The 20,566-nt window shown below is 42.7% G+C and overlaps 1 protein-coding gene across 1 annotated transcript in view; it reads right to left on the reverse strand.

Moving 5' to 3' along the window:
• OTUD7A (OTU deubiquitinase 7A) overlaps nt 1-18,527 on the reverse strand; it is a 220,696-nt gene extending 202,169 nt beyond the window's left edge. Inside the window, exon 1 of the mRNA XM_040342822.1 lies at nt 18,370-18,527. The gene's annotated coding sequence lies outside the window, so the exon portion shown is untranslated. The remainder of the gene's footprint in view (nt 1-18,369) is intronic.
• Between the last annotated feature and the right edge of the window lie 2,039 nt (nt 18,528-20,566).

Below are 20,566 nucleotides of genomic sequence, written 5' to 3' on the forward strand. Positions count from 1 at the left end.
TAAATCACTTCCGAATTTTTATTCTGTCGTACGAGAATTTGTCACTTTAGTAAACTCTTAATTTTTAATATTGAGACTAGCATACAAAAAGAAAAAAAAAGAACAATGTCCGATAATCTCATGGTGTGTACCAGGCATTACACTATCTAATGCCTCGTACACACGACCATTTTTCTCGGCAGGAAAAAAAACAACGTTTTTCCTGACGTGATTCCTCTCCACACATTCATGCAAAAAAAGTCAGACCAAAGCGCGGTGACGTACAACACAAACGACGGGACTATAAAGCGGAAGTTTCTTTCAAATGGCACCACCCTTTGGGCTGCATACTTGATTCTGAGCATGCACGTTTTTTTCCCCTCAGAAAAGCATACACACGACCGTTTTCCGCAACGAGAAAAAGACTGACGGGAAACACGACGAGAAAAAAAAGAGAGCTGGTTTCAATTTTTTTGCGGGCAGTTTTTTCGTGGAGAAAACTGCTAGGGAGCATACACACGACCAATATAAAAAAATTCAGTTTTCTTGTGTGTATAAGGCATTAGAGTAACAGAGACACCCTTGAACAGGAGAAATGTCTAGAGAGGATAGTGTTAGATGGACTAGTAGATTTACATTAGTGTCTTACAAATTAAAGCCTAAGGCTGGCCAAAGATGGATTTTCTTTCCTGCAACCACAAAACCACAGACAGTATTAACAGGGGAATCCCTCCCACAGAGCCATTGTGTGTTCCTGGTGGGGACGGCTTCCCCCACCCCACACAGTAATTATTGCAAGCGCCCAGAGGCGATTTAGTTCGCATGTGCTGCGCTATATAAGTTCTTCACTCACTCACATAGTTAGTCAAGTTGAAAAAAAGACACAAGTCGATCTAGTTCAGCCAAAAAAATAAATAAAAATACAATCCCATATACACAATCCTTCACCCACAGTTGTTCCAAAGGAAGGCGAAAAACCCCAGCAAAGCATGATCCAATTTGCCACAGCAGATTTTCCCTGGATCAACTTTACCTGTAAAGGATGGTACCCAGTTATATTATGTATATTTAGGAAAGCATCCAGGCCTTTTTTAAAGCAATCTACTGAGCTGGCCAGAACCACCTCTGAAGGGAGTCTATTCCAGATTTTCGCTGCTCTTACTGTGAAAAAATCTTTCTTTATTTGGAGATGAAATCTTTTTTCCTCTAGACGTAAAGCATGCCCCCTTGTCCTCTGTGATGAACTTAAAGTGAATAACTCAATACCAAGTTCACTATATGGACCACTTATGTATTTGTACATGTTGATTCTATCCCCGCTTAATCTCCTTCTCAAGTGAGAATAAATTCAGTTTCTCTAATCTTTCCTCATAGCTGAGCTCCTCCATGCCTCTTATCAGTTTGGTTGCCCTTCTCTGCACTTTCTCCAGTTCCCCGATATCCTTTTTGAGAACTGGTGCCCAAAACTGAACTGCATATTACAGATGAGGTCTTACTAATTACTAGGGTTGTCCCGATACCGATACCGATACCAGTATACTTGTACTCCCGCAAATGCCCCCGATGCCTGGCCGAATACTTAGCCCCCACACTCCCACCCCCCCGCAACGCTGCCGCCGCCGCTTAGTTAATACGGGCGGGGAACATTACAGCTTTCATTTAAATAGCTGTAGTGTTTCCCGCTGCGCCGCGTATAGACACTCCCCCTTGCTCGGGATTGGATGGGTGATCTGTCCAATCCCGAGCAAGGGGGAGTGTCTATACGCGGCGCGGCACACTACAGCTATTCAAATGAAAGCTGTAATGTTCCCCGCACATATTAACTAAGCGGCGGCGGGGGCGGCAGCGTTTCAGCGGCGGCATCTAGGTATGGGGGACATGGCTGCATCTATGGGGGGGATATGGCTGCATATATGGGGGATATGGGGGACATGGCTGCATATATGGGGGGGACATGGCTGCATATATGGGGGACATGGCTGCATATATGGGGGATATGGGGGACATGGCTGCATATGTGGGGGGACATGGCTGCATATGTGGGGGGACATGGCTGCATATGTGGGGGGTAATGGCTGCATATGTGTGGGGACATGGCTGCATATGTGTGGGGACATGGCTGCATATGTGTGGGGACATGGCTGCATTTGTGGGGGGACATGGCTGCATATGTGGGGGGACATGGCTGCATATGTGGGGGGACATGGCTGCATTTGTGGGGGGACATGGCTGCATTTGTGGGGGGACATGGCTGCATATGTGGGGGGACATGGCTGCATATGTGTGGGGACATGACTGCATTTGTGGGGGGACATGGCTGCATTTGTGGGGGGACATGGCTGCATTTGTGGGGGGACATGGCTGCATTTGTGGGGGGACATGGCTGCATTTGGGGACACATTTAAAAAAAAGTATCGGTGAGTACTTGAAAAAAGTATCGGTACTTGTACTCGGTCCTAAAAAAGTGGTATCGGGACAACCCTACTAATTATTAATGATTTGTACAAGGGCAAAATGAATTTGTACAGGGGCAAAATTATCTATCTCTGGAGTTCATACCTCTCAACACAAGAAAGGACTTGGCTTGCTTTGGAAACCGCAGCTTGGCATTGCATGCTATTATTGAGCGTATGATCTTCCAAAACCCCCAGATCCTTCTTCACCATTGACTCCCCCAGTTGTACTCCCCCAGTATGTATGGTGCATTCTAGCCCCCAGGTGCATAACTTTACATTTATCAACATTAAACCTCATTTGCCACTTAGTTGCCCAATAAGACAGTGCTTTGAGGTAGGCTTAAAATTGGAGACATCCTATAAGGAAGTTATTCCACTGCATAGCTTGGTGTCATCTGCAAAGACAGAAATGTTACTTTTGATCTCAGACCCGATATCATTTATAAAGATATTAAAAAGTAAGGGTCCCAACACCGAACCTTGCGGTACACCACTGATAACCTTAGGCCATTCAGAGTAAGAAAACCTTAGGCCATTCAGAGTAAGAATCATTAACCACTACTCTCTGAATTCTGTCTTTTAGCCATTTTTTTTAACCATTTGCAACTTGATTGTAAATCAACTTGGGTACATTCAGCCCACCCATACATGGTTTAAACCTGCTGAACCAGCTGAGATGCGAACCATCTATGGCTGGCTAATACTTGTCAAGCAGTTACAGAAACATTTTCCCATTTGGGATTCTTTTTTTTGCTTGGAACAAGCAGTGCACATTAGTTGCAGTCATGCTCTATGTATACTACAAGTCCAATCTTGGGAGTGAGCAAGAGACACTTTAATTGGAAGTCAGATAACAACAGCAAAAAAAAAAATAAGAATACGTACTTGAATAGAATTATTATTTTCTTTTTAAACCAAAGATTTGAAACTCTTTTAAACCAAAGTTTACTGTCACTTTAAGTGGACATCGGGTATATTGACATCATTAGTATATATGATTTAAGCGTCATTGTCAATAGAAGGCTGGTGACTCCACTGTGCTAAAGCTTTAATACTTGGCCACCTCCCTGCCCCCAGATAAGTACTGGTCAGTGAGGGAAAAGCAGTAGACTGATAAGGTTATCTCTCTGCTTTATCTTTCTGTAAGCTACTGACTGGTATCAATGTGCAATTCAATAGAGATCTGAATGACTCAGAGTGCTGCCCTCCTCCTTGTGTTAATATTGCTGAGCAGGTAATTATAAAACACAGGCGTAGGAATGTATTCCAGAAAACCCTTCAGAACTTTACTGTTGCCAACTGTGTAATGAAACCACCATTTTTTCACCGTTAAAAATCCCAGTTACTTGTAAATAGTTTAGCAAGAGATCATTCATTATTCCAGTAATTACCCCCCAAAAAGGGTGAAAACACCTCTACAACTCATCACATTGACTTGAACCACAACGCCTAAACTCATGTTCCATCATTATTATGGATATATGGTTGGTGATGGGAGTTAAAATTCACTTCCCACTTCTTCAGGAGTTACACAAGGTAAACATATGATCAAAGTAGCCTTTTTCAATCAGGGTGCCCAGGCATCCTCGGTGCCTTCAGGTTTCTTCAGGAGTGCCTTAGCAAAATGCCCAATAATTTAATACAAGCCAGCGGGTCTATCAAGCCTTCCTTGTATTTGTACAAAGCCACCGGTTTTCATGGTGCACCATTACAACCTTCCAACTGCCAGTCTCCTATCAACCTATGATGTCATTGGTTGTTAAGTATGATGTCGGGTGCCTGCACAGCATCCTTGTTTGCCCCTCCTTTGCCCCTCTCCATGAGCACTTGGTGCTACTAGTCAGGAACTGTACCCAAATCAGTATTTGCTTTAGAAGAATATACATCCTCTGTTGTGTATTCTACGTCTGAAGATGTTGCCTCATTATGTAAAACTAGTAGTTTGGTTTTTTCATATTTGAATGGGGTGGCTCGAAATTTTATATAATTTTAAAGGGTGTCTTGACTGAAAAAAAGGTTGACAAACACTGGATCAAAGCATATATTCCAAGGAAAAACTTTCTTTTAAAAACCAACATCACATTCCTCTGCCAGGGCAACCCAGAAGGGGAAAATCCCACCATTAGTAGTGAGGAGATGGACGTAGCAGCCGGACTCGGGAGCAAGCCCGCATGGGTGCCCCTTTCTGGAGCGCCGGTGGGTGACCCCAGAAGACGAGGGTCTGGACTGCTCTGTGCAAAACCATTGCACAGAGCATGTAAGTATAACATGTTTGTTATTGTAATAATAAAAAGGGGATTACAACCACTTTATTTTCCAGCTACAATAAATTCTATGCTTTTCAAACCATCAATCCCAAAACTTCCCTGCCTACTTATAAGGAATGCACTGGATCCTCATGGCTGCCTGCATACATATAAAATACATACCAACCCTGTTTAGAAATATAAAGAGATTTAAAAATATTAAATTTAATTTATGAAATAATTTATTAAAAAGTAAATATAACATTAGACATTTAATCTACATTAAATTGCATTTAAAAATAAACAGTTTTCCCTGCATTGCTTCCAATATTACTATGCTCTTTAAACTGCTTAGCAATGCTTCACATAATTATCCTAGGAGAAAGTGCTTTGTAATCATGTCTGAGTGTGTGTTATTACTTGACAGCATGAATTATTTACTACTTTGTCTTCCTGGCTTTGGGAAGATCCTGGATAATGGATTCCTATAGGACACATTCTATACCTGTGTATAAAAAATATATAATTTAACAAAATCTATATAGTAGCTATAACTGTTATGGCTGCAATTTACAATACCGTATAAGAAAACTATTATGTAATAATCCTATCATCTTTGTTCAGGTAACTGCAGAGTTCAAACCAATATTGTCTCTATGAAGTACCCTCCAGAGGAAAAAGTATTCAATACAACAACCAACCTTTTATGTCATAAGCCAAAAAGACGCGCTACACTAAGGGATTTGATTCAAAGCAAGAATCTGCCTGCATGACTTTTATTATGGGCCTTCTTCTGTTATGAAAGATCTAGTTCTTCAAATGGCCCAAGGTCACACCAGCTTTGGCCTAGAGCGGCACATTTTAAGAAAGGAAAAAGACTGCACCGTGCTTCCAAACCCTGTTGAATTTAGCCATGTATGCATTACGCCAATAACATGTTTCTTATAAATCGGGGGTCAGCAACCAGTGGATCACGGCCAGACGACTGGTAGATCGCGGTCTAGGCTTGCTCACCTGCCAGCCCAGAGCATCAAACAGAGTGCAATGAAAAGGGACTACTTGTAAAGTTGGAGGTGTAGTAGGTAGCAAGAACTGCATAACCCCACGTAGACATGTGCAGACTGGAATATTTCGTTTTTTCGTTTTCGTTTGGAAAATAAATTTATTTAGTTACTCCCGAAAATCGTTTTGATTAATTTAGTTTTTCGTTGGGGAATAGCTTTCGTCCGAAAATCCAATAATACTTGGTTTCTGTCGAATGGGCAAAAGAATATTCGACGGAACGTCGAATATTTTTGGTTTCTGTCGATGGGTCAAACGACTATTCGACGGAACGTCGAATCTTTACGTCGAATCGTACATTTCCGTTCGAATATTCCGCCTACAAGAATTCTAATGTTGTATGACTAGTAATAATGTCGAATGTATTCTCTATAATGTCGAATCTATTTTTTCATAAATCGAAATCTATTCTCTGTAATGTCGAATCTATTATTTCTATAGTGTCGAATCTTTTCTCTATAATGTCGGATCTTTTCTCTATGATGTCGAATCTTTTCCCTATAATGTCGAATCTCTCTATATCGAATTTTTACCGCAACGAAAACGAAAATAAAGCATTTTTTATGTCGGATCTTTCGGTTTTCGTTTCTTGCACTTTCGTTATCGTTTGTTAAAACGATAACGAAAAAAACAGATTTTCGGACGAAAATGCATTCTAACGAAAACGAATGCACATGTCTAACCCCATGCCTCTTCTGTAGTGCTGGCTCATGTCCTATGCCGAGTGATACCAACTGCACTCCACCTCTTATCCCAGCTAGTGATCTCCAGAGTAGAGCTGCACGATTCTGGCTAAAATGAAAATCACATTTTTTTTGCTTAGAATAAAGATCACGATTCTCACAGCGTAACATCATCTTTCACGTTATACAAAAAAAAAAATTGGCTAACTTTACTGTTTCGTTTCTTAATTCATTGAAGTGTTTTTTTGCCCAAAAATTGCGTTTGAAAAAGCGATGCGCAAATACAGTGTGAGATAAAATATTGCAACAATCGCCATTTTATTCCCTAGGATCGCTGCTAAAAATACACAGCTCAAAAAAAAGTAAGGGACACTTTTGAATCAGAACTCCTGGGATATTGATCTGGTCAGTTAAGTAGCAGAGGGGGAGGGGTGTATACAGAGGGGGTTGTTAATCAGTTTCAGCTGCTTTGCTGTTAATTGAAATTAACAGCAGGTGCACTAGATGGGCAACAATGAGACGACCTCAAAAACAGGAATGTTTTTTCAGGCGGAGGTGTCTGACATTTTTTTTCCCTACTCATCTTTTCTGACTGCTTTTCACTAGTTTTTCACTTGGCTAGGGTCAGTGTCACTACTGGTAGCACGAGGCGATACTTGGACCCTATAAAGGTTGCACAGGCTGTCCAACTCCCCCAGCATGGCACATCAATACGTGTCATTGCCAGAAGGTTTCTCAAGAGCATGGAGGAGATTCCAGGAGACAGGCAGTTACTTTAGGAGAGCTGGACAGAGCCGTAGAAGGTCCTTAACCCATCAGCAGGACCGATATCTGCTCATTTGTGCAAGGAGGAACAGGATGAGCGCTGCCAGAGCCCTACAAAATGACCTCCAGCAGGCCACTGGTGTGAATGTCTCTGACCAAACAATCAGAAACAGACTTCATGGGGGTGGCCTGAGGGCCCAACGACCTCTAGTGTGCTCTGTGCTCACTGTGGAGCTCGATTGGCATTTTCCATTGAACACCAGAATTGGCAGGTCCACCACTGGTGCCCCATACTTTTCACGGATGAGAGCAGGTTCACCCTGAGCATATGTGACAGACCTGAAAGGGTCTGGAGAAGCCGCAGAGAACTTTATGCTGCCTGCAACATCATTTAGCATGACCGGTTTGGTGGTGGGTCAGTGATGGTCTGGGGAGGCATATCCATGGAGGGACGCACAGAACTCTACTGGCACCCTGACTGCCATTAGGTATCGGGATGAAATCCTTGGACCTATTTCATACCCTACGCTGGTGCAGTTGGTCCTGGGTTCCTCCTGGTGCATGACAATGCCCGGCCTCATGTGGCAAGAGCATGCAGCCAGTTCCTGGAGGATGAAAAAATTGATACCATTGAATGGCCCCCACGCTTACCTGACCTAAATTCAAAAGAACACCTCTGGGACATTATGTTTCAGTCCATCCGGTGCCGCCAGGTTGCACCTCAGTCTGTTCAGGAGCCCAGTGATGCTCTGGTCCAGATCTGGGAGGAAATACCCCAGGACACCATACGTCGTCTCTTTAGGGAGCATGCCCTGATGTTGTCAGGCATGCATACAAGCACTTGGGGGCCATACAAACTACTGAGGACCATTTGGAGTTGTTGTAATGAAATTTCAGCAAAATGGACCAGCCTGCTGCATAATTTTTTCACTTTGATTTTCGAGGTGTCTTTGAATTGAGCCCCTCTGTAGGTGGATAATTTTCATCAAATGATGTGCCATCCTTTCATTCCTAACACATTACCCAGTCCAGGGTAAGTTGAGGATTCAAAACAACGATACGACGCGGGAAATTTGAAAGTACACCGGCATATCAGTAGATACACCGGCGTACTCGCTCCGTGGATCTGCCCCTAAACCTTTTTCTGACACTTGTTTCTTACAAAGTTAAAATCAGTATTTTTTGCTAAAAAATTACTTGGAACCCCAAAACATTATATATATGCACTGCTCAAAAAAATTAAAGCAACACTTTGAAAACATATCAAATCTCAATGGGCAAAAATCTCATGCTGGATATCCATATCAGTAGATATCCAGCATGAGATTTTTGCCCATTGAGATCTGATATGTTTTCAAAGTGTTGCTTTAATTTTTTTGAGCAGTGCATATATATAATGTTTTGGGGTTCCAAGTAATTTTTTAGCAAAAAATATTGATTTTAACTTTGTAAGAAACAAGTGTCAGAAAAAGGTTTAGGGGCAGATCCAAGGAGCGAGTACGCCGGTGTATCTACTGATATGCCGGTGTACTTTCAAATTTCCCGCGTCGTATCGTTGTTTTGAATCCTCAACAAGATACGACGGCTTCTGGGTTAGATCCGACAGGTGTACGTCTTCGTACGCCTTCGGATCTAAGATGCAATACTTCGGCGTCCGCTGGGTGGCGTTCACGTCATTTTCCGCGTCGGGTATGCAAGTTAGCTATTTCCGACGATCCACGAACGTACGAGCGCCCGGCGCATTCCTTTACGTCGTCTCTAGTCGGCTTTTTCCGGCGTATAGTTAAAGCTGGTATTTCGTCGCGTATAGTTAGACTTGCCATGTTAAGTATGGCCGTCGTTCCCGCGATTAATTTGAATTATTTTTTTTTTTTTGCGTAAGTCGTCCGTGAATCGGGATGGACGTAATTCACGTCTATGTTAAAAAAAATGACGTTGTTGCGACGTCATTTAGCGCAATGCACGACGGGAAATTTAGAAACGGAGCATGCGCAGTTCATTCGGCGCGGGGACACGCTTCATTTAAATGAAACACGCCCCTAATCGCCGATTTGAATTCCGCCGCCAGAGATAGACTACGCCGCCGTAACTTACGGCGCAAATTCTTTGGGGATCCGAACCGGCCAAAAGTAAGTTACAGTGGCGTAGCGTATTTCACATATGCTGCGCCCATCTATTTCTATGTTGATCTGCCCCTTAGTCTTTAAGTGGTTAAACTTCCCTCATTTACAGACCGAAGTTCATTCCTTTGATCTAAGAACGAAAAGTTACAATGTTTCTAGTTATCTACCAGCATGGACAATGTTGTGAAAAACGTGGCAGGCTGCCTGTTTTTTTTTCTTTTGACAGCTGAGTGAGCAGAGAACTCTCTACACTTGTTACATGAATGAATCGGAAAATCTGCATAGAGATCAAGAGGGGGGGTTGAATCGAAATCTTTACCATAGTTTATAATGAATGAATGAATGACTTGTATAGCGCAACGCATGCAAACTGAATCGACTCTGGACGCTTTTTCCAGTCAGTATCTGCTTGGCTGGTGCGGTCATTTTTACCCCGTAGGATCGTGACACGCATGGGACACACAGTCATACACACATATATACATATATACTGGGCCAATTTGGACGAGATCCAATTTACCTACCAGCATGTCTTTGGAGTGTGGGAGGAAACCGGAGTACCCGGAGGAAACCCACGCAGACACAGGGAGAACATGCAAACTCCAGGCAGATGGTGTCGTGGTTGGGATTCGAACCAGCGAACCTTTTGCTGCTAGGCGAAAGTGCTACTCACTGCACCGCTGTGCTGCCCAAAACGCTATAACTTTTGCGCAAACCAATAAATATACGCTTATTGCGATTTTTTACCAAAAATATGTAGAAGAATACATATTGACCTGAACTGAGGAAGAAATTTGCTTTTTAAAAACATTTTGAAGAATTTTTTTATAGCAAAAAGTAAAAAATATAGTTTTTTTTTTTCAAAAATTTTGTTCGCTTATATGTTTATAGTGCAAAAAATAAAAATCGCACAGGTGATCAAATACCACCAAAAGAAAGCTCTATTTTTGTCAAAAAAAGTATGTTAATTTTGTTTGGGTACAGTGTTGCAAGATCGCGTAATTGTCAGTTAAAGCGACGGATTATCGTATCGCAAAAAATGGCCTGGGCATTAAGCAGCCAAATCTTCCGGTCTGTAAGTGGTTAATACCCGGGATGTGTTACTGGCCAGATCACCAGATTAAAACAGAGGGGGAAAAGCCTAAAAAATAAAACAAATGCAACCACCACATCCAATGATTGGTAAGCTGCAATATATTACATTTTTGGTTTTGGGTTTAATACCGCTTTAACAGTATGACAACACTGAAACAAGAGTTACTAGGTGTCACTATAAACTATAGCACCAGAAGAATTTTGCAACACACAGCAGCTTGAAGGAGGAAGGTCTGTTCTCAGTAAATAGCAAATCAACAGTACATGGAAATCCGGCATATGCGAAGACAATACTTTTAAACCCTAATGCCGCGTACACACGATCAGTTAAACCGATGAGAATGGTCTGATGGACCGTTTTCATCGGTCCAAACCGATCGTGTGTGGGCGCCATCGGTTATTTAACCATCAGTTAAAAAAAGTCAACTTGTTTTAAATTTAACCGATGGATTCCTAACCGATGGAAAAACAACGATTGTTAGTAGGCACAACCATCGGTTAAAAATCCACGCATGCTCAGAATCAAGTCGACGCATGCTTGGAAGCATTGAACTTCATTTTTTTCAGCACATCGTGTGTTTTACATCACTGCGTTTTGACACGATCGTTTTCTTAACCGATGGTGTGTAGGCGTGACGGACCATCAGTCAGCTTCATTGGTTAACCGATGAAAACGGTCCATCGGTCCGTTCTCATCGGATGGACCGATCGTGTGTACGCGGCATAACATTTCCCAGTACAGCATCTTCTTCAGATGGATAATAAAATTAGATGACGAGAAACCACATAGTGTGTATATATATACATACATACACATATACACACACACAGCAACCTGTGAGGCTGGGCTCACACTGATGTGAATTGGATGTGGCTTTCCCTGCATCCGGTTCACACAGGTCTGGCGGCCGCAGTCTGCACAGAAAAAGGGTCCTGTGCGTCTTTGGCTCAGTTTCAGGTCTGAATTCAGTCATAAATTCGGAGAACAGGGACGCACCGGACAGATAGTGTAAACCCAGCCAGAATGTTTGACCCTATTCACCAGGTGTACCCGAAAGATCTCCAAAACACAGTCATCATCTCAACCAGTACAGAAATCCCAATCATCAGCAAAGCCCATTCACCACTTTAAGGCCAGGTCTTTTCTGACACTTTTTGTCAGAAAATCAATCAAAGTCAGTGAGCCAATGAGGAGAGAGGGGCTGGGGGCGGGCCACAGCTCTGTGTCTGAATGGACACACAGAGCAGGGGCTCGGCGTGGGTGCCCCCATAGCAAGCTGCTTGCTGTGGGGGCACTCGGCAGGAGGGAGGTGCCAGGAGCACCGAAGAGGAACCAGAGAAGAGGAGGCTCTGGGCTGCTCTGTGCAAAATTTTTTGTTAAAATATGAAAGAAACCCAAAACTATGCCTATTAAATATAGCGGAGGAACTAAATATTTCCAAAAATATCTATATCGCAATGACAAGAGGCCTGTTTCAGGCTCGGAAACAAATAGCTAAGAAATGTTTATCTAAATAACCCTGACGGTTGAAGAATGGAGAATACAAATTAAAGAAACTATAATAACGGAGGAATTCATTTATACACAAAGAGGGAGTAGAGATAAATATGATGTTATTTGGAAAGGATGGGTAGAGGCTTGGGATCATGAAAATTCAAGATGATCCAACATGGGAGATGGTTGGGTATCTTTTGAGTTGAGGGGGAGGATACGGTAGGGGAAGAACGAGGCGAGAGGGGGGGGGTTTCTTTTGGGTGGGTGAATGCTAGAAGCAAGATAATGTATCTGGATGAATGTCTGCAACGCCACTGTCCGAATCGGTGCGACACCGACTTTGCAGCACCGCACCAATTCCCAAAAATAGTAGCTGTACTACTTTTGGCAACTTCATGGATGATTTCAATAGATATCTGTGCATGAACCCACGCAGATGTCTCTCAAATCGCCCCGAAGTCTGACTGAAATGGCAGTTTGAAACTGCGAGTTCAGCTGAACTCGCACGATTTCAAACCCGCATTCAGTGTGAACTTTGGCTTAAAGCGGGGGTTCACCCGTACATAATACTTTTTCCCCTTAGATGGATGCTCGTTTTGTCTAGGGGAATCGGCTAGTTGTTTTAAAATATGAGCTGTACTTACTGTTTACGAGATGCATCTTCTCCGCCGCTTCCGGGTATGGGCTGCGGGACTGGGCGTTCCTTTTTTGATTGACAGTCTTCCGAGAGGCTTCCGACGGTCGCATCCATCGCGTCACGATTTTCCGAAAGAAGCCGAACGTCGGTGCGCAGGCGTAGTATAGAGCCGCACCGACGTTCGGCTTCTTTCGGCTACTAGTGACGCGATGGATGCGACCGTCGGAAGCCTCTCGGAAGACAGTCAATCAAGAAGGAACGCCGAAGACCCATACCCGGAAGCGACGGAGAAGATGCATCTCGAAAACGTTAAGTACAGCTCATATTTTAAAACAACTAGCCGATTCCCCTAGACAAAACGAGCATCCATCTAGCATCCATCTAAGGGGAAAAATTGTTTTATGGGTGAACTCCCGCTTTAAAGGCATCAGATAAAAAAAAAAAAAAAACATTGATTTGATGCTTTCCCAAAAAAAAAGAAAAAGCAGTGTTCACGTCTGCCCAAAACCGGAAGTGATGTCATGGCATCACTTCCAGCCTCCGAGATCATAGAGGTGATCTCCCTTCACCTCTATGGCCAGCCGCGAACCGCCGGATCGGATCCCGGGTGAGACAGGTAAGCCAAAGAAACACCGGTGAGCATTGAGAATGGGGAAGACAGCCGTTCAGATCGCTTTTAGGAGAAAACAAAATCGCCAGGTAAAAATTTTAATATTAGGGTTATGATTGTCAGCTGCAGCCATGACCTCAGTAAACTGCTTCAAAGTATATACAGTATACATACAGTATGTCATCAATTTTATTCTCATCAATTTTTAAAAGTAATGGTCCGTGACTGAAAAATTCCCAGTTTACAATAAAAAACTACCATGGATAAGATCCTTCATGATCTGTTATCCAACTATAATAGATCACAAGACAAAGACATATTTTCTATCCAAACTTTTCTCCTCTGCAAAGCATTTTCACAAATGTATTTTTTATTACCTTACATTATTGCATTTGCTGTGCCGGTAAAAGAAATCTCCAATTGATGTTCATTTAAGTGGCACATTTAGCCATTAGGCCTGCGCCTGTATGGGTTAAAGCAATAGATGAGGAGTTTACCGGAAAGCAGGTTAAAGCAGCCTCCTTCTCCTGGGAGACTTTGGCTGCCTCAGATTTCATGCAGAGGACACCCTAATGCATAATAAATAGAAAAAATATACAATATGTACATTGTACGGCCAGGCACAAAATAATGGAAGGGGAGCGCTTAATGGACGATTTTCACTCTCAAAACACGTCTGAGCAGGAGTGATCTATAGGCTGCAAGGTTGTTTATATGCATAAAATTCATAAAGAAGAACGATCATTTTGTTCATTTCGTTCTAATAGGAGCGACGCAAGTCGCTCCGACCCAAAGTTGTGCCGCTGCTGTGTGAACCGACTCTGAGGCCTCGTACACACTAGGGGACATGTCCGATGAAAATGGTCCGCGGACCGTTTTCATCGGACATGTCCGCTCGGAGATTTCTGTCTGATGGTTGTACACACCATCAAACAGAAATCCGCGCGGACAGGATACGCGGTGACGTAGCCGCGCTGCGACGATGACGTGGCGACGTGCGTGACCCTGGAAGGTCAATGCTTCCACGCATGCGAGGGCTTTCGGCCGAGCGGACATGTCCGGTGAGTCGTACAGACGACCGAACATGGTGGTATTTGATCACCTCTACGGGTTTTATTTTTTGCGCTATAAACAATTTTGAAGAAAAAGCTATATTCTTTACTTTTTGCTATAATAAATATCCCCAAAAAATATATAAAAAATAACGAATTTCTTTCTCTGTTTAGGCTGATATGTATTCCTCTACATATTTTTGGTAAAAAAAAAATATATATATATATATATAATGCTATAAGCATATATTGATTGGTTTGCGCAAAAGTTTACAAAATAGGGGATAGTTTTATTGCATTTTTGTTGTACATTTTTTATTTTTATTAGGACTTCAAGGCTCCCTAGCTTTGAGGGTGTTCAATTATTTCAATCATTTCACCTGGAAGGAGGTTTTTGGTATAAGATTCATGGGCACAATTAACACACAAATGTTTGACAGGTGCATATCATTGCAATTTTTTACAGCAAGGCCAATTCTTGCTTTCATCAAGATTATCTCTATAGGGTTACGATGGGAAGCTGCCACTGACACCTAAAGACCAATTTTTACGCACTTGTTACTTCTATCCAAAGTCAAAGTGATACCAGAATGTATCCAAAAAATCTCTAATCTTGTTCCCAGTCCACTACATTGTGGCCTCATCATACACACTGGCCCAGATTCAAGAAGCACTTGCGCCCGCGCAACCATAGGTTGCGCGGCGCAAGTGCTTACTTGCTCCGGTGTAACGAGTGCTCCTGATTCAGGAACCTCGTTACACCGACTGCAGCCAAGGATCTGACAGACATAAGCCTCCTTATGCCTTCACATCCCAGGCTGCATTCTTGCGTTGGCCGCTAGGGGGCGCGGCCATTGTGATCGGCGTATAGTATGCAAATTGCATACTACCACCGATTCACAAAAGTTGCGCGGGCCCTGCGCACGCAAGGTACGGAGTTTCCGTACGGCGACTTTAGCGCAAGGTTGCTCCTGCTATAGCAGGGGCAACCTATGCTAAAGTATAGCTGCGCTTCTCGCTCGTGAAATTTAAATTTCACGTCGTTTACGTAAGTGATTCGTGAATGGCGTCCAGCGCCAATCACGTTCACTTAGAAGCAAATGACGTCCTTGCGACGTCATTTGCCGCAATGCACGTCGGGAAAGTTTCCCGACGGAGCATGCGCTGTTCGCTCGGCGCGGGAGCGCGCCTAATTTAAATGATTCCCGCCCCCGGCGGGATCATTTACATTAGGCAGCCTTACGCCCGGCTGTTTAGCATATCGCCCGCGCAATTTACGGAGCTACTGCTCCGTGAATCGCTGGGCAAATCGAAATATTTGCGTGGGCGCAGAGAAAAATATTTGCTCTTTGCCCACGCAAATATTGCTCCAATCTACCTGAATCTGGGCCACTGGCTCCACAGCTGTTGCTGAGCAAAATAAAGGCAACTTGCAGGATTTTTTTTTTTTTTTTTGGGCTTTATAAATGCAATTATTATTGCTGCAGCAGATTCTAGACATGGTACAGATCTGCAACTTTACATGTAGACTATGGGGACCCACCAGGCACTATATTGAAAGGATTTTTTTCATTTTTTGGCTTTCACTTTAAAAAAATTAAAATAAAAAATCACTGATCATTTAAAAAAAATTATTTTCACAAACTTTTTTTTTTTTATTGATACATATCCCCCAGGGCAGGACCCTGACTCCTATAGCCATTGTATGCCCCAATTACTTGACTATAAGCCTTCAAAATGGGCACTTTTGGTTTTTGACGTTCGGGGTCCCATTGACATTAATGGGGTTTGTTTATCGGGTCCGAACTTTTGTGGTGTTCGAAAGTTCTGGTGCGAACCGAACAGGGGTCCGTTCGGCCCATGCCTAGTAACTACATGAGCCTCACATTTAGCTTGTGGAAAATATATAATTAGAAAAGTCGTTTGGCAGGTAAACATATATGTAACTTTGTATTTAGCTGTGTGTCTGGAGGTCCCTGATGATATTGGAGTCTATATAAAGTTATATGTACTGTATATATTCAATTTTTGTTTTTAACAGTGGTGAATGAAAAGAGCTTTAGCTCAGGTCTTCTCTGTGTGTTATTACTTTATAATACAGTACTGCCAAATTTCACACCGCTCTGCTGATTAACACACCTATAGAGCACATGATGTGTTGTTGCAATTTGTTTTTGACATTAAGCGGGTCTTCTTAATATTGGTACCAACATAATAAATAACAGACAATCCAGATTCCTGGAGCTACTGTGCGATTTCCGTGTAAACCACAACCCACCCATTTGAATGTGCCCAAAATGCATTGGCCTGCACCCAAAGTAGCGATTGCACTACTTTTTAAAATGTACTGCAAACGGACCAAATGGTACCATACAATCTGGTGCTGGAAAACGCACTGCGTTTGTCTTCTGCTTTGGGTTGTCGGTAGGAATACATTGACACCCGCAGCAGATCACACCCCCAGTTTGTTTCGAACGTGGTGCAGAAAACGCTTACAAAACGCCGATTTTCTGCACCACGCTCTGGTGTAAATAGGCCCTAAAATTAAAGATTACTATTATTCTATAGCAGACTTTTCATTCTTGCCAGTCTTCTATAACTCATATCTGTCATTTTTAAAAATGATTCCTTAGTAACTCTGGTCATCTGGGAATATCTCATCTATCTATCTTGTATCTATATTTTCATATAATAGGTATAAAAAAAGGTGGTTGTAAACCTCAGACATGAAATATAAACAAAGCTTAAAAAAATAAAAAATAAAAATAATTTTTTTTATCTAGGGATGGAGATGCGTTTCAGGAGTGGAATAAACTACCTTCACAGATTTACCATTGATAAATTGTGTATTGTCATTGATTGACTAGCTGACCCAGGTTGATGTGGTCCGCATTCATTTATTTCGGTGGTGTTTTGGTTTGGAAGGCATGAATATTTCCACTCCTTCAATTCTTCTGTGATATCTTCGTATATACACATGCATTTTTTTTCCAGCGCTCTTTATTGTTAAACCAGCCATAGGTAGGGGCATGGTCAGGTAGCACACCAGCACCTTTGCTTCTATGCGCTGGGTGTTTGGTGTGCTCCTGCCCCTTTAAGGAGGACTTGGTTACCCCCAGTCACCTGCCCCTTATCTATTGATTAGCACACCTGTGCTCCTACAGAGGAGACTTTAAAAAGGCCATAGTTAGGACTGCAGTACACAGAGTGCCTTGACGGGGCCTGCAGCTTACACAAGTATTTGAAAATGTGTGCAACCAAACCTCTGTTTTTTGCATACAGTTAGACAGGTTAATTTGGTTTGTTGCTTTTTTTGGTTGGTAACCTTGAGCCTGGTTATTATGGAAATATTTTTCGCATCTCATTTAAAGTCCCAAAAGCTCCCCTTCCCCTATCTATGAACAAAGTTTATCCTTCTGTAATGTGTACTTGTCTCAATTAAGAGCACTAGGTGTCATTTCTGTCTGCTGCTTCGCTCCTGTGACAGTGTAAAGATAAATAAATAAATCATTAAAAAAAAAACAATTTTAAAGTGGCCCTATCCCACACATGTGAGGTATCACCGTGAACGTCAGCTCTTGGGCAGTAATTCCAGCACGAGATCTCCTGTGTAAATCTAAAGTGGTAACCTGTAAAGGCTTTTAAAATGTCATCTATGGCTAGTAAAAATTACGTTGTTTGTTGCCATTGCACGGGCGTGCGCAATCATAAAGTGTGACATGTGTGGTATCTATTTACTTGGTGTAACATCATCTTTTATATTTTTCCAAAAAACTGGGTTATGTATTGTGTATTGCGTTTATAAAACCGCTGCGCAAATACTGTGTAACATTATTGCAAAACCGTGTCACAAAATTGCAAAACTCACTATTTTATTCTCTGCTTTAAAAAAAAGATATTGATGATGTTTGATGGTTCTAACAAATTTTCTGGCAAGAAAATTGTCAGAAAAAGGGTATGGGGGTCCCTCTCCAGGATTAAATGAACCTGCAGGTGGAGTTACTCATCACGAAGGTGAAAATTCAGTTATAGTGAAATGAATGGAATTAGCGCAGCAGCCAATTCACAGGGGATGGGATATGAAGCTGAGCGCAGCTAATTCAGCACATAAGATGCTTACAAGAAAACACAGTGAAGGGAAGGCAGTCTTCCACGGGAGCACTCACTTTTGGTTGTCTTTGTCAGGTTAGCTGTTTCCAGACATCGTGGCTGATTACACTTGTAGGGGAACCTGGATTGACACCCGTCCAACTATTGTTTTGAAGGCTGTCTGCCCTGCAAAGCGTATAAAAACAAATAGAAGTGAGCGAGAAGCTGCTGCTGCGGTAATGCACTGAATTACACATTCACTAAGAATGTGTGAAAAGTAAAAATAGAACAGCCACACTCGCACCCAGAATTGAAAATAGCAGATGACTGCAAGACAGACCTGTATGGGAATTCAGAACATAAACAACAAAGAGTGATGGCTTCTAAAACTGAAGAAATCAATGATCGGCTTCTGGAACTGAAGAAAGTAGAAAAGATATGGATATAAATATAAGAAACAACTAAAGAAACTATTACAGCTGCATGAAGAAACCAAGAACTCAGTTCATTTACTGTATAACAGTAATTTGGCCCAAAAAGTAATATATATATATATATATATATGTTACAGATAATGTGCAAAATCAGGCATTCTATAGAATTCCTATGTAATGTATTAACATATTAGGTTGATTTGCTAAAGGCAAATAGATTGTACACTTTGCAATTGCAGTTGCACTCAGCAAGGGCAATGGCGCCCGAGGTTACTAAATAAGGTAAAGCTTCCCTTGGTAAAGATTACCTAAACACATGCAACAAAATACATTTTTTTTTAAAAAACACACCTTTTGTTTGCACATGATTATATGATGGACGTCAGCAGAGTTTCCCCTCATTTACTAAGCTCTGGAACAAATGATCTTGCAGAGTGCAACTGTTCTTGCAAAGTGGACAATCTATTCGCCTTTAGTGAATCAACCCCATAGAGTCTTGCCAGGTAACCCAACATGGACCATGCATGCTAGAGCAGCCATTTTCAACCAGGGCCGAGGTTCCTCTAGACCTTGGTTCCTCTCAGGTTCCTTGAGTTGTGGCTAATTGACCTCCCATCTTATGGTGCCTACATAGTTCCAGAGCTAACGCCTCATGGCAAAGCCAGCAGTGTGACCCCAATGATCTTTCTATCTTTCTAGCTGTCTAAGGGGGGCATTCTTCCCACTGACCTCCAATGTAAGGTGTCCCCCCCCCCACTGACCACCAACAAAATTAGTTTTAGCAGGGATTTCTCAAGGCATTTACATTTTTTTCAAGGGTTCCTCTGAGGTAAAAAGGTTGAGAAAGGCTGTGCTAGAGAACAAAGAAAAGCTGACCATAAGAAAAGTGTCCTACATAGCTCTGAAAAATTTATTTTTTGTTTACCGTATTTTCCGGCGTATAAGACGACTTTCTGGATGCAAAAAAATGCATCCAAAGTCGGGAGTCGTCTTATACGCCGGGTACGGTCTCCGTGCTGCGAGCGTCAATGATTTAAAAGACGCTCCTTCTCCTCAGAGTGTTCTGTGATAGGTGGAACACAAATCTTCCCAGCAGTGCCTCTGTTCTGTGTTCCTCCTATCACAGATGCCTTCTCATCCTCGGACGAGATGAGAAGACGTCCGTGATAGGCGGAACACAGAACAGAGGCGCTGCTGGGAAATTTTGTGTTCCGCCTAACACAGGACAGTCTGAGGAGAAGGCGCGTCTTTTAAATCATTGATGCTCGCACCACGGAGACTGTCACCGCACCGCCTGTCTATTCAGAAAAAAAGTGAGTGATGGCACTGTTTGCAGTGATTGCACTGGGGGGCAAGTTCAGGCACAGTGGGGGCAAGCTCAGGCACAGAGAGGGGCAAGTGATGGCACAGAGAGGGGGCAAGTTCAGGCACAGAGAGGGGGCAAGTTCAGGCACAGTGAGGGGGCAAGTTCAGGCACAGTGAGGGGCAAGTGATGGTACAGTGAGGGGCAAGTGATGGTACAGTGAGGGGCAAGTGATGGCACAGTGAGGGGCAAGTGATGGCACAGTGGGGGCAAGTGATGGCACAGTGGGGGCATGTAATGTAATGGCACAGTGAGGAATGTAATGTAATGCACAGTGAGATTTGAAAAAGCCTGTTTCTGTCAGCGGTTCTGGCTACCCCTCAGCTTCCAGAAAGACTTGTAAGAAGGGGGTAGTCTTATACAGTGAGTATATCCCAAAACCAACATTTTTCCTGGAAAATTAGGGGTTGTCTTATACGCTCCCAGTCGTCTTATACGCCGGAAAATACGGTAATAGGTATGTGTGTGGGATGGAGC

This window comes from Rana temporaria, chromosome 3 (assembly GCF_905171775.1).
Source record: "Rana temporaria chromosome 3, aRanTem1.1, whole genome shotgun sequence".
Lineage (NCBI taxonomy): Eukaryota > Metazoa > Chordata > Amphibia > Anura > Ranidae > Rana > Rana temporaria.